Below are 15,476 nucleotides of genomic sequence, written 5' to 3'. Positions count from 1 at the left end.
ACTGAATGCTCCCACCAAACGACCCAGGGTAGCAGAATGGATAAAAAAACAAAACCCATCTATTTGCTGTCTACAAGAGACTCATTTTAGACATGCAGATATCTTCACAATGAAAGTAAGGGGATGGAGAAATATCTATCATGCGACTGGTAGTCAAAGAAAGCCAGAGTAGCCATGCTTATATCGGACAAACTGGACTTCAAAGTAAAGGCAGTAACAAAAGATGAAGAAGGACATTGTATAATAATTACAGGGTCACTCCATCAGGAAAAGCTAACAATTATAAACATCTATGCACTGAATTTGGGAGCACTCAAATACACATAACAATTCATCACAAACATAAGCAATCTTATGATTGCTATTGATCTATTGATCTATTGATAAGAATGTGCTAATTGCAGGGGACTTTAATACTCCACTTACAGCAATGGATAGATCAACCAGACAGAAAATCACTAAAGAAACAATGGACCTGAATGTCACATTGGAACAGATGGGATTGATAGATATATTTAGAACTCTCCATCCTGAAGCTAGGAAATTCACCTTCTTCTTGAGTGCACATGGCACATGCTCCCAGATAGATTCCATACTGGGTCATAAAGTGTCCCTCCATAAATATAAATGAATTGAGATTATACCATGCACACTTTCAGATCACAGTGCTATGAAACCTGAAACCAATCCCAGGAAAAAGTCTGGAAAACCCCCAAAAATGTGGAGGTTAAAAACCACCTTACTAAAGAATGATTGGGCCCATCACGCAATTAGAGAAGAAATAAAAAAATATATGGAAACAAATGAAAATGAAAATACAACAATCCAAACTCTCTGGGATGCAGCAAAGGCAGTCCTAAGAGGAAAGTATATTGCAACTCAGGCCTATTTCAAAAAATTAGGAAAAGCGCAAATTCAAAAATTAACAGTGCGCCTAAAAGAACTAGAAGAGGAATAGCAAGAGCACCCCAAACCCAGCAGAAGAAGAGAAATAATAAACATCAGGGCAGAAATAAACAATATAGAATCCAAAAAAAAAACAAACAGTTGAACAGATCAATGAAACCAAGAGTTGATTTTTTGAAAAAATAAACAAAATTGATAAACCTCTAGCCAGGCTCCTTAGGAAAAAAAAAAGATAGAACACCCAAAGACAAAATCATGAATGAAAATGGATCTGTTACAACCAATATCAGAAAGACAAGAAATCATCAGACATTACTATGAAAAATTGCTCAAACTGGGCAATTTAGAAGAAATGGAAAAATTCCTAAACATACATGCACTACCAAAATTCAAACGGGAAAAGATAGAAAATGTGAACAGAACCATAACCAGTGAAGAAATCAAATCAGTTATCAGAAATCTCCGAATGAATAAGAGTCAAGGGCGAGATGGCTTCCCAGGGGAATTCTACCAGACATTTAAAGCAGAGTTAATACCTATTCTTCTCAAGCTATTTCAAAACATAGAAATAGAAGGAAAACTTCCGAACTCATTCTACAAAGCCAGCATCACTTTAATTCCCAAACCAGACAAAGACCCAACAGAAAAAGAGAACAACAGGCCAATAACCTTAATGCAAAAATAACAAGATACTAGCAAATCGAATTCAACAGCATATAAAAAGTATTATCCATCATGATCAAGTGAAATTCACTCTTGGGTTACAGGGCTGGTTCAGTATTCACAAATTCATCAATGTTATACATCACGTTAACAAAAGAAAAGATAAAAACCATATGATCCTGTCGATAGATGCAGAAAAAGCACTTGACAAAATAGAACATCCTTTCTTAATAAAAACCCTCGACAAAGTCAGGATAGAAGGAACTTCTTTAAACATCATAAAAACCATTTATGAAAAGCCCATAGCTAATATCATCCTCCATGGGGAAAAACTGAGAGCTTTCCCTCTGAGATCAGGAACATGACAGGGATGTCCACTCTCACCACTGTTGTTCAACATAGTGCTGGAAGTCCTAGCAGCAGCAATCAGACAACAAAAGGAAATAAAGGGCATCAATATTGGCAAAGAGGAAGTGAAACTTTCACTTGTCGCCAAACACATGATACTCTACATGGAAAACATGACCAACTCCACCAGACGCCTACTAGAACTGATCCATGAATTTAGCAAAGTCGCAGGATACAAAATCAACATACAGAAATTGGTTGCATATTTATTCACCAATAATGAAGCAACAGAAAGAAAAATCAACAAACTGATTCCATTCACAATTGCACGAAAAACCATAAAATACCTAGGAATAAACCTAACCAAAGATGTAAAAGACCCATACGATGAAAACTATAGAAAGCTAATGAAAGAAATTGAAGAAGACACAAAGAAATGGAAAAAGATTCCATGCTCATGGATCAAAAGATTAAACATTGTTAAAATGTCATTATTACCCAAATCAATGTACACATTCAATGCAATCCCAATCAAAATTGCACCAACATTCTTCTCAAAGCTAGAACAAACTATCCTCAAATTCGTATGGAACCACACACACACACAAAAAAAAACCCGAATAGCCAAAGTCATATTGAGGAAGAAAACCAAAACAGGAGGCATCACAATCCCAGACTTTAGCCTCTACTACAAAACTGTCATCATCAAGACAGTATGGTATTGGCACGAAAACAGACACATAGACCAATGGAATAGAATAGAGAACCCAGAACTGGGCCCACAAATGTATGGCCAATTAATTTTTGACAAAGCAGGAAAGAGTATCCAATGGGAAAAAAAACCCAGCCTCTTTAGCAGGTGGTGCTAGAAGAACTGGACAGCAACATGCAGAAGAATGAAACTAGACCACTTTCTTACACCATACACAAAAATAAACTCAAAATGGATAAAGGACCTGAATGTGAGACAGGAAAGCATCAAAACCCTAGAGGAGAATGCAGGAAACAGCCTCCTTGACCTCAACTGCAGCAGTTTCCTACTCGATACATCCCCAAAGGCAAGGAGGTCAAGAACCAAAATAAACTCTCGGGACCTCATCAAGATAAGAAGCTTCTGCATTGCAAAGGAAACAATCAAGGAAACTAACAGGCAACCAAGGGAATGGGAAAAGATAGTTGCAAATGACATATTGGATAAAGGGCTAGTATCCAAAACCTATAAGGAACTCACCAAACTCCACACCCGAAAAACAAATAACCCCGTGAAGAAATGGGCAGAAGACATGAATAGACACTTCTCCAAAGATGGGCATCCAGATGACCAACAGACAATGAAATGGTGCTCAGCATCACTCATCATCAGGGAAATACAAATCAAAACCACATTGAGATACCACCTCAAGGCAGTCAGATTGGCTAAAATGAACAAATCAAGAGACTATAAATGCTGGTGAGGATGTGGAGAAACGGGCACCCTCCTACAGTGTTCATGGGAATGTATGTAAATTGGCACTCAGGAAAACTGTGGTGGTTCCTCAAAAAACTATCAATAAAACTTTTCTACCACCCAGCAATAGCACTGCTGAGGATTTACCCAAGGGATATAGAAGTGCTGATGCATAGGGGCACATGTACCCCAATGTTCATAGCAGCACTGTCAACAATAGCCAAATCATGGAAAGAGCCTAAATGTCCCTTAACTGATGAATGGATCAAGATGTGATTTATATATACAATGGAATACCAAATGGCAATGAGAAAGAATGAAATCTGCCCATTCATAGCAGCGTGGATGGACCTTGAGGGTGTCACGCTAAGCGAAATAAGTCAGGTGGAGAAGGACAGATACCATATGTTTTCACTCATAGGTCTAACAGGAGAAACCTAACAGAGGACTGTGGGGAACAGAAGGGGGAAAAAGAGTTAGGGAGAAGGAGGGAGGCAAATCATGAGAGACTCTAGAACACTGAAAACAAACTGATGGCTGAAGGAGGAGAGGTTCAGGTGAAGGGGGATGATGGTCATGGAGAAGGGCACTTGTGGGGAAGAGAACTGGGGTTTATATGGAAAATAACTTGACAATAAAGTATAATTTTATAAAAAGGGAAAGAAGTAAGGGGATGGAGAAATATCTATCATGCAACTGGAAGTGAATGGAAAGCCAGGTAGCCATACTTATATCAGATGAATAGACCCCTTAATTATTATATAATGTCCTTCTTCATCCTTTATTACTGTCTTTGGTTTAAAATCTTGTTTTCTGATATAAGTATGGCTTTTCTGGCTTTCTGTTGACATCCATTAGCATGATAGGTGGTTTTCCAACCCTTCACTTTCAACCTGCAGGTGTCTTTAGGTCTATAATGAGTAGCTTGTAGACAGCATATAGATGGATCTTGTTTTTCTTTATCCATTCTGATACCCTGTGCCTTTTGGGTAGAGCTTTTAGTCCATTTGCATTAGTCCACTACATTTAGTCCATTTAGTCTGATACCCTGTGCCTTTGAGTGGAGCTTTTAGTCCAATTCAACAAAGTGATTATTGGAAGATATGAATTAAGTGCCATTGTATTGCCTGTAGAGTTGGCGTTTTGGGTCATGTTATCTGGTCCTTTCTAGTCTTTGTTCCTTTTGCTTTTTTTCCCTCCAAAGAGTCCACCTTACATTTACATGCAGAGCTTGTTTAGTGGTCTCAGATTTCTTTAGTTTTTCTTTGTCTGCGAAACTCTTTATCTCTCCTTCTACTCTGAATGGCAGCCTGTCTAAATCAAGGATTCTTGGCTGCATATTTTCCCCATTCATCCCATTGAATATTTCCTGCCACTCCCTTCAGACTTGACAAATTTCAGTGGACAGGTATGCTGCTAACCTTATGTGTCTACTCTTGTAGGTTAAGGTCCTTTTTTCCCCAAACTGCTTTCACAATTGTCTCTTTATCTTTGTTTATTGAAAGTTTCATTGTGATATATTGTGGCACTGATCTGTTTTTGTTGATTTTGATGGGAGTTTTCTGTGCCTCTTGGACTTGAATGCCTGTTTCCTTCCCCACATTAGGGAAGTTTTCAGCTAATATTTGTTCAAATGATCCTTCTTTCCCTTTTTCCTGTGCTTCTGGGACTCCTGGGATATGGATATTGTTTCATTTTATGGAGTTGCTGAGTTCCCTGAGTCTCCCTTCATTATCTAATAGTATTCTTTCCCTCTTATTTTCAGCTTCAGCATCATTATCATCCATAATTTTATCTTCTATATTACATATTCTCTGATTCCTCATTATGATTACATCCAATCAGTTTTGCATCTCATTTGTAGCATTTTTTATTTCAGCCTGCCTAATTTTTGACTTTGATCTCTGCAGCAAGAGTTTCTATGGTGTGTCCATTTTTGTTTGTTTGCTTATTTGTTTTTGTTTGTTTAGTTTTGAAGCCCAGCCAGTAGTCTTATGACTGTTGTGCTAAATTCTTGTTCAGGGGGATTTGGGTGGTTTCATTGTTTAAGCATCTGACTTTGATTTTGGATCACAGTTCATCTGTTTGAGCCCCACATCAGGTCCCACGCTGATGGTGCAGAACCTGTTTGGGATTCTCTCTCTCTCTCTCTTGCTCTCTCTCTCTCTCTCTCACTCTCTCTCTCTCTCTCTCTCTCTGTGTCTCTCTCTCACTCCCCCTCCCCTGCTTGCTCTCTCTATCTCTCAAAATAAATAAATAAACATTTAAAAATTAATTTTTGTTCAGATATATTGCTTATATCTGTTTTGAACAAGTCCCTGGCTGTGATTTCTTTTTTTTTAAGTTTATTTATTTATTTATTTTTGAGAGTGAGAGAACACATGCAAACAGGGGAGGGACAGAGAGAGAGAATGCTAAGTAAGCTCTGCACTATTAGCACAGAGCCCAACATAAGGCTCAGTTCTAGGAACCATGAGATCATGACCTGAGCCAAATTCAAGAGTCAATTGCTTAACTGAGTGACCCACCAGGTGCCCCCATGATTTCTTCTTAACCTTTCTTTTGGAGAGAATTTTAATGTCTTTTCATTTTAGCTTAGCCTCTGTCTTTAACTTGTATTGAAAGCTTGTTGTTTCCTGCTCCTGAAAGTAACGCTATATTAAAAAGGGATCGTACACTGTACAGAGCCCAGCACTTCAGGAAGTGTTTCTGGTGTATGCTATGCTGTATGTACTCTGCTGTTGTGTTTTGACCACTTATTCCCACTGGCCAGTCTTCTGCAGGGTTCCTCCTTGTAGCAGGTGGGAGTGTTTGGACCTTTAACTAGGTGTGCTTTGATTTGTTTGTTAAAATAAGCCTGGAAAAAAAGGAAAGAAAAGGAAAAAAAACCCAGCCAAATCCCCCTTCCCCGAAAGAGAAAAGGAGAGGAACGAAGAAAACCAAGCAAAACAAAACAAAACAAAACAAAACCCAATAAGCCTGATTCCAAGGGGAAAAAAGAAAAGTGATAGAAAAAGAAAAAGGAAGCCTTACTGAGAGAGAGAGAGAGAGAAAGAGAGAGAGAGAGAGAGAAGGAAATGAAAACACAAACAACAAACTATTAGCTTGATTCCAAAGGGATCAAGATTGGAGAAGCAAGATACCCTCTTCTAAATGTACTCCAGGAAGGGGAATGTTTTTTCCCCACAGGGACCCAAGAGATCCCTACACCATGGTATGCACTCTGAGGCCAGTGGCCTCCTTCTACTCAGGAGTGCACAGCACAGCTTCACTCCAAAGTTGCACACTTCCAAAACCTCAGATTTTGAGATCCACACTTTTACAAAAAACCTGTGACACTCAGTATCTCTGGCTCCCCAGTCCTTGGTCTGGAGAGGTTTTCCTCTTTTGAAAACCTCCCACTATACTCTCTTAGCCCCTCTCTCTTTCTCTCCCTTTTGTCTCTCTAGGGAAAGGGTTCCCTCCCCTCTGCAGCACTGCTGTTTTTCTCTCCCCCAATTCACGTCCATGCTCCTTGCACCTGCCATGTTGTCTCCTTACAAATGTGGTGATCCTTCTGCCAGCCCTAAGATTGATTTCCTGGCTGTTCCAAGTGATCTGACCTCAATATCTGTGTTTGAGGGATGAGGAAAGCCCAGCGTTCCCCTACTTCTCCACCATCTTAGCTCCTCTCTTAACATAATTATTAAACAAAGATCAAAGGGCTACTGTTCAAAGAATCACTTCACAATACCTACTGAACAGGTAGGACACACTTTGGCCCCTAAATTAAATTGAGTCAGAAGTGATGTCACCAAGATGGTGGGATGGGAAGTTTGTGAATTTCCATGTTCCTAAGGATGCATTCAGAGAGGGCAGTTACTTCTGAGAGAAATCTGGAAACTGGCCAAGCAATCTCTACACATTAAGTGAATTAAAAAAGAGTCACATTGAAATGGGTAGGAAGGATTGAGATACTCTTACAATAAACCCTACCCTCAGCATAGCCCCTTACAATCAGGAGGGAATCCCCAACTCTCAGTTTCTGCCTGAGAAGCAAAAGATTTGGACCATATATCTAGTGCCCAGTTTTTAAGGCTGCCACTCAAGCGATGGACCCCCACATCACTTCATTATGAGAGCCATTGTGGCTTGGCGTACATGAATCTCACAGGGCCACAAACAAAGAAGCAATTTTAAAATGGGCGCATGAGCATTTCTTCTAGCTATCCCCGCAGGCTCAGCACAAAAGGAGCAGACAAAATGCCTGTCTTCCAATCTCCCTGGAGGGATTTGACTGCTTACTTTCCCAACTGCTGTCTAACGTTCTGGCTTCTAATCAACCCATATGTGGGAGCTCACTGGGATCTTCCCCAAAACCTAAAAGAGCTAGTGGGTACATGCTCTGCCTTCTCTCCTCAGTTAACCCCACTAATAACACCAGCTTCTCCCTAAAAGGAACTTGTCTACAAATCTAGCACCTCGTCTTCTAAGGCTGCCATATGAGGGACTAGCTTCTAAGTCACCTAGCTGTGGGAGCTGGCAAGGCTCAGTATTCATGAATCCTTCCAGGAATACACAATATAAAGAGGTAATTCTAGAGTTGCAATGACATGGATGAAGCTAGAGTGTATTACAATAAGTGAAATAAGTCAGAGAAAGACAAATACCATATTATTTCACTCATAGGTGGAATTTAAGAAATAAAACAGATGAACATAGGGGAAGGAGGAAAAAAGAGAGTGAAGCAAATTATAAGAGACTCTTAACTATAGAGAACAAACTGAGGGTTGATGAAGGGAGGTGGATGGGGGCTGGGCTAAATAGGCAATGAGTATTAAGGAGGGCACTTGTGATGAGCACTGGGTGATACATGTAAGTGATGAATCGCTAAACTCTGTACACCTGAAACTAGTGTTACCATTTATGTTTACTAAGTGGAGTTTAAATAAAAACTTGAAATTAAAAAAAAGTAGCTTGGAACACCTGAGTGGCTCAGTCAGTTAAGCGTCTGACTTCAACTCAGGTCATGATGTTGTGGTTTGCAAGTTTGGGCCCCACGTCTGGCTCTGTGATGACAGCTCAGAGCAGAAGTCTGCTTCAGATTCTCTCTCTTTCTCTCTCTCTGCCCCTCCCCCAATCGTGCTCTGTCTCTTTCTCTTTCAAAAATAAACCACTAAAAAAAAGAGAGGTGGCTCTAAATAGGTACAAAAGCCTCCCCAGAGGTTATTCTCTCTGGGTAGGCACAGAGGAAATAGACAAAAACACCCAGCTCCTAATTTACTCCTGATAGGCTCTAGATTGCATCATATCTAATATCTTGACTTGCCCAAGTGCTGCCTGGAGATTGGGCTTCAAATTAGCTCACATTGGAAGCTGAAGGAGCTGGTGAACGATAGTTCTTTGGGAGCCTAAACATTCATGTGGGCAATTCCCATGCTGCTGGGATACTGACAGGTCTTGGACACCCTAGTCAAAAGAAAGCCAGAGTAGCCATACTTATATCGGACAAATTGGACTTTAAAGTAAAGGCAGTAACAAAAGATGAGGAGGGATATTATGTAATAATTACAGGGTCTCTCCATCAGAAAGGACTATAATTATAAACACCTACATGCCAAATTCAGGAGCACCCAAATACATAAAACAATCACAAACAGAAACAATCTTATTGATAAGAATGTGCTAATTACAGGGGACTTTAATACTCCACTTACAGCAATGGATAGATCAACCAGACAGAAAATCACTAAGGAAACAATGGACCTGAATGGCACATTGGAACAGATGGAATTGATAGATATATTTAGAACTCTGCATCCTGAAGCTAGGAAATTCACCTTCTTCTTGAGTGCACATGGCACATTCTCCCAGATAGATTCCATACTGGGTCATAAAGTGTCCCTCCATAAATATAAACGAATTGAGATTATACCATGCACACTTTCAGATCACAATGCTACGAAAGTTGAAATCAATCACAAGAAAAGTCTGGAAAACCTCCAAAAATGTAGAGGTTAAAACCACCCTACTAAAGAATTGCCAAGTCCAGCTCCAGCAGGTTCCCCTGAAGGATGGATGGTGTTGGCGAGAGAGAGTGAGAGAGCCTCGAGGTTCTTTCGGATCACCAGGCAGGCATTTCTGCCCTTCTGGCAGGCATCTCTGCTCTGCTGATTCTCAGGCTTTATTTATGGTGAAAGATACAAGGACAAGAAAGAGCAGTAAATGATTTCTCATAGATACTTTTTACAATTTTCTGGGACATGGGTTCTGCAGAAGTTACAAGTTTAGTAGTAATGATTGTCATAGAAAATTAGCTACAGGCACTCATGTTGTCATTGGCATTTTTTTTTTAAAAACCTCAGGTCTAGCCTTAAGGAAGCAACCTTTCATCAAGAGGCAAACAGTATTGTTTAGTAAAGGTCAATTTTTTATGAGTAGGGGCCATTAGGCTGTTTATAACTCTAAGAGAAAGTTCCCAGAAAAACAGGATTTTCAGGAGACATATGCTTGCTCTCACAGTCCCAAAGATGATTGATACATTTTATTGCAGTAGTGACTTTTACAAAGGCATCCAGGCCCAGAAGGTAGTCAGTTATCAGTTAATTGCTTAAGGGAAAATTATATGTTGCTTGCCTTAGTTGCATTAGGGTGTATCTAGTTTACTCATCTTTTCTCTGACCAGGTGCAATCATGCCTCAGGGACAGGGCGAGGGGACAGTCTGCTCCTGACACTAATCAGCAAAGCACTCCGAGGTTTGGTGCCCAAGCAGAAATGAAAGTTTCAAGAGGGTAGATTTGGAGAGCTGTCTGTGGGCAAGAGACCATGCAACTTTCCCACACCCTCACCAGGAATTTTCACTCTACCAGTGAGTTCAGATAGCTTCCAACAAAGAATTATTGGACCAATCAGGCAATTAGAGAAGAAATAAAAAAATGTATGGAAACAAATGAAAACGAAAATACAACAATCCAAACTCTCTGGGCCACAGCAAAGGCATTCCTAAGAGGTAAGTTTATTGCAATCCAGGCCTATTTCAACAAACTAGAAAAAGTGCAAATTTAAAATCTAACAGAGCGCCTAAAGGAACTAGAAGGGGAGCAGCAAAAGCCACCCAAACCCAGCAGAAGAAGAGAAATCATAAAGGTCAGGGCAGAAATAAACAATATAGAATCAAAAAAATAAAAAACAGTTAACAGATCAATGAAACCAAGAGTTTTTTGAAAAAATTAACAAAATTGATAAATCTCTAGCTAGGCTCCTCAGAAAAAAAGAGAGAACACCCAAATAAACAAAATCAAGAAAGAAAATGGATCTATTATAACCAATTCCTCAGAAATACAAGCAATCATCATTACTATGAAAAATTATATGCCAAACAAACTGGACAACCAGCAGAAATGGACAAATTCCAAACACACAAACACACACTACCAAAAGACAAACAGAAAGAAATAGAAATCTCAACAGACCCATAACCAGTGAAAAACTTGTATCGGTTATCAAAGATATCCCAACGAATAAGAGCCCGGTACAAATGGCTTCCCAGGGGAATTCTACCAGACATTTAAAGCAGAGTTAATACCCCTTCTTCTCAAGCTATTCCAAAAACTAGAAATAGAAGGAAAACTTCCGAACTGATTCTATGAAGCCAGCATCAATTTAACTCCCAAAACAGACAGAGACCCAGCAGAAAAAGAGAACTACAGGCTAATATCCTTAATGAATACAGATGCAAAAATAAGAAGATACTAGCAAATTGAGTTCAACAGCATATAAAATGAATTATCGATCATGATCAAGTGGGATTCATTCCTGGGTTACAGGGCTGGTTCAGTATTCACAAATCCATCAATGTGATACATCACGTTAACAAAAGAAAAGATAAAAACCATATGATCCTGTCGATAGATGCAGAAAAAGCACATGGCAAAATATAACATCTTTTCTTAATAAAAACCCTCAAGAAAGTCGGTAAGAAGGAACTTTTTTAAACATCATAAAAACCATTTATGAAGAGCCCATAGCTAATATCATCCTCATTGGGGAAAAATTGAGAGCTTTCCCCCTGAAATCAGGAATACGACAGGGATGTCCACTCTCACCACTTTTGTTTAACATGGTGCTGGAAGTCCTAGCATCAGCAATCAGACAACAAAAGGAAATTAGAGGCATCAGAATCGGCAAAGAAGTCAAGTTTCGCAGATGACATGATACTCTACATGGAAAACATGACCAACTCCACCAAAAGCCTATGAGAACTGATCAATGAATTCAGCAGAGTCACAAGGTACAAAATCAATATACAGAAATCGGTTGCATTTTTATCACCAATAATGAAGCAACAGGAAGAGAAATCAACAAACTGATCCCATTTACAATTGCATGGAAAATTATAAAACACCTAGGAATAAACCTAACCAAAGATGTAAAAGACCTGTACGATGAAAACTATAGAAAACTGATGAAAGGAATTGAAGAAGACACAAAGAAATGGAGAAACATTCCATGCTCATGGATCAGAAGAATAAACATTTTTAAAATGTCATTATTACCCAAAGCAATCTACACGTTCATGCAATCCCAATCAAAATTGCACCAACATTCTTCACAAAGATAGAACAAACTATCCTAAAATTTGTGTGGAACCACAAAAACCCTGAATAGCTAAAGTAATATTGAAGAAGAAAACCAAAACAGGAAGCATTACAATCCCAGACTTTAGCCTCTACTACAAAGCTGTCATCATCAAGACAGTATGCTATTGGCACAAAACCAGACACATAGACCAATGGAATTGAATAGAAAACCCAGAACTGGACCCACAGATTAATCTTTGACAAAGCAGGAAAGAGTATCCAATGGGAAAAAGACAGCCTCTTTAGCAGATGGTGCTTGGAGAATTAGATAGCAACATGCAGAAGAATGAAACTAGACCTTTTCTTACACCATACACAAAAATAAACTCAAAATGGATGAAGGACCTGAATGTGAGACAGGAAAGCATCAAAACCCTAGAGGAGAATGCAGGAAACAGCCTTCTTGACCTCAACTGCAGCAGTTTCCTACTCGATACATCCCCAAAGGCTAGGAGGTCAAGAACCAAAATAAACTATCGGGACCTCATCAAGATAAAAAGCTTCTGCACTGCAAAGGAAACAATCAAGGAAACTAACAGGCAACCAAGGGAATGGGAAAAGATAGTTGCAAATGACACATCAGATTTAGGGCCAGTATCAAAATCTACAAGGAACTCACCAAACTCCACACCCAAAAAACGAATAATCCGGTGAAGAAATAGGCAGAAGACAGAAATAGACACTTCTTCAAAGATGGGCATCCAGATGACCAACAGACAATGAAATGATGCTCAGCGTCACTCATCATCAGGGAAATACAAATCAAAACCACATTGAGATACCACCTCAAGGCAGTCAGATTGGCTAAAATGAACAAATCAAGAGACTATAAATGCTGGTGAGGATGTGGAGAAACGGGCACCCTCCTACACTGTTTGTGGGAATGTAAACTGGTACAGCCGCTTTGGAAAACAGTGTGGAGGATCCTAAAAAAAAAAAAAAACTACCAATAGAACTTCCCACCCAGCAATAGCACTGCTGGGGATTTACCCAAGGGATACAGAAGTGCTGATGCATAGGGGTACATGTACCCCAATGTTCACAGCAGCACTTTCAACAGTAGCCAAATCATGGAAAGAGCCTAAATGTCCATCTCCCGATGAATGGACTAAGATGTGGTTTATATATACAATGGAATACTACCTGGCAATGAGGAAGAATGAAATCTTGCCACTCATAGCAACATGGATGGACCTTGAGGGTGTCATACTAAGCGAAATTAGTCAGGGGGAGGAGGACAGATATCATATGTTTTCACTCATAGGTCTAACAGGAGCCTAAGGGGGGAAAATAATTAGGGAGAGGGAGGAAGACAAATCATGAGATACTCTAGAATGCTGAAAACAAACTGATGGCTGAAGGAGGAGAGGTTCAGGTTAAGGGGTGTGATGGTCATGGAGGAGGACACTTGTGGGGAAGAGCTAGGGTGTTATATGGAAACCAACTTGACAATAAACTATAAATAAGAAAAAAATAACTTAAAGAGGAAAAATAGCTTCATAAACTTATAGCACACAATATAGTTGACAAATATATCCATTATGGATATCCCATAAGGAGAAAATTGAATGAATGGTGCAGAGTGTCTTCAAAAAAATAATGGCTAACATCTTCCCAAACCTGGGGAAAGAATCAAAAAACCAAAAAGGCACCAAAATATTAATCCAAAGAGACCCCTGCCTAGACTCATTATAATTTAATTGTTAAAAACTTAAGGCAAAGAATCTTTTTTGAGAAGCCTGGTTAGAGATTTATGATTTTTTTTCAAAAAATTCAACTCTTGGTTTCATGGATCTGTTCAACTATTTTTTGGAATTCTATGTGATTTATTTCTGCCTTGATCTTTATTGCTTCTCTTCTATTGGCTTTGGGTTGTTCTTGCTGCTCTGCTTCTAGCTCCTTTAGATGTGCCATTAGGTTTTGTATTTGGGATTTTTCTAGTTTTTTGAGATAGGCCTGGATTGCACTGTAGTTTCCTCTTAGGACTGCCTTGCTGCATCCCAAAGAGTTTGGATTGTTGTATTTTCATTTGTTTCTATATATTTTTAAATTTCTTCTCTAGTTGCCTGGTTGACCCATTCATTCTTTAGTAATGTGGTTTTTAACCTGCATGCTTTTGGAGTTTTTCCAGACTTTTACCTGTGATTTCAAGTTTCATAGCATTGTGATCTGAAAGCATGCATGGTAGGACCTCAGTTCTTTTATATTTATTGAGGGCTGCTTTGTGAGCCAGTATGTAATCTATCTTGGAGAATGTACCATATGCACTCAAGAAGAAAGTGAATTCTATAGCTTTGAGATGTAAAGTTCTTTTTAAAAATTTTTTTTTACATTTATTTATTTTTGAGAGACAGAATGTGAACGGGGGAGGGGCAGAGAGAGAAAGGGACACAGAATCTGAAGGAGGCTCCCAGCTCTGAGCAAATGTTCAGCACAGAGCCTGACACAGGGCTTGAACCCACGAAATGGGAGATCATGACCTGAGTCGAAGTCAGACACTCAACCGGCTGAACCACCCAGGCACCCCTGTAGAATTCTAAATATATCTGTCAAGTCCATCTGGTCCAATGTGTCATTCAGGTCCATTGTTTCTTTTCTTTTTTTTTTTTAATTTTTTATTGTCAGGTCCATTGTTTCTTTAGTGATTTTTCTGTCTATTTGATCTATCCATTGCTGTAAGTGGAGTACTAAATTAGCACTGCAATTAGCACATTCTTATCAATAAGATTGCTTATGTTTGTGATTAACTGTTTTATATATTTGGTGCTACCAAATTTTGGTGTTTAGACATTTATAATTGTTAGCTCTTCCTAATGGATAGGCCTATAATTATTAAATAATACCCTCCTTCATCTCTTGTTACTGCCTTTACTTTAAAGTCCAATTTGTCTAAGTATGGCTACTCCAGCTTTCTTTTGACTTCCAGTAGCATGATAGATATTTCTCCATCCCCTCACTTACAATCTAAAGATGACCTCAGGTCTAAAATGAATTTCTTGTAGACAGCAAATAGATGGGTCTTGCTTTTTTTTTTTTTTTATCCGTTCTGATACCCTATGTCTTTTGATTGGAGCATTTAGTCCATTTACATTCAGTGTTATTATTGAAACATATGGGTTTATAGTCATTGTGTTCTCTGTAGGATTCATGGAAACAAGCTAAGTGTCCATTCAGATGAATGAATAAAGGAGATGTGATAAACACACATGCATGCATGCTTGTACACACACACACACACACACACACACACACACACACACATACTGGAATATTATTAAGCTATAAAAAAGAAGGATATCCTGCCATTTGTGACAACATGGATGATTCTGAAGGACATTATGCTAGTGAAATGAGCCAGACAGATAAAGACAAATACTTGATGGTATCACTTATATGTGGAATCTAAAACCAAAACCAAATATTTTTGAAATTTTTAGAAACTCAGAAATAGTAGACTGATTGTTGCCATGGGCTGGGATATGGAAGAAATAGT

General features: G+C 39.0%; 1 long non-coding RNA gene across 2 annotated transcripts in view; it reads left to right on the top strand.

Annotated features, from left to right (window-relative positions):
• Window positions 1-15,476, top strand: part of LOC115306747 — an 81,853-nt gene that overhangs the window by 57,890 nt on the left and 8,487 nt on the right. The window lies entirely within an intron of this gene.

This window comes from Suricata suricatta, chromosome 11 (assembly GCF_006229205.1).
Source record: "Suricata suricatta isolate VVHF042 chromosome 11, meerkat_22Aug2017_6uvM2_HiC, whole genome shotgun sequence".
In the NCBI taxonomy this organism is placed as follows: Eukaryota; Metazoa; Chordata; class Mammalia; order Carnivora; family Herpestidae; genus Suricata; species Suricata suricatta.
Note: the sequence above shows the minus strand (reverse complement) of the source record. Positions and strands in the feature narration are given on the sequence as shown.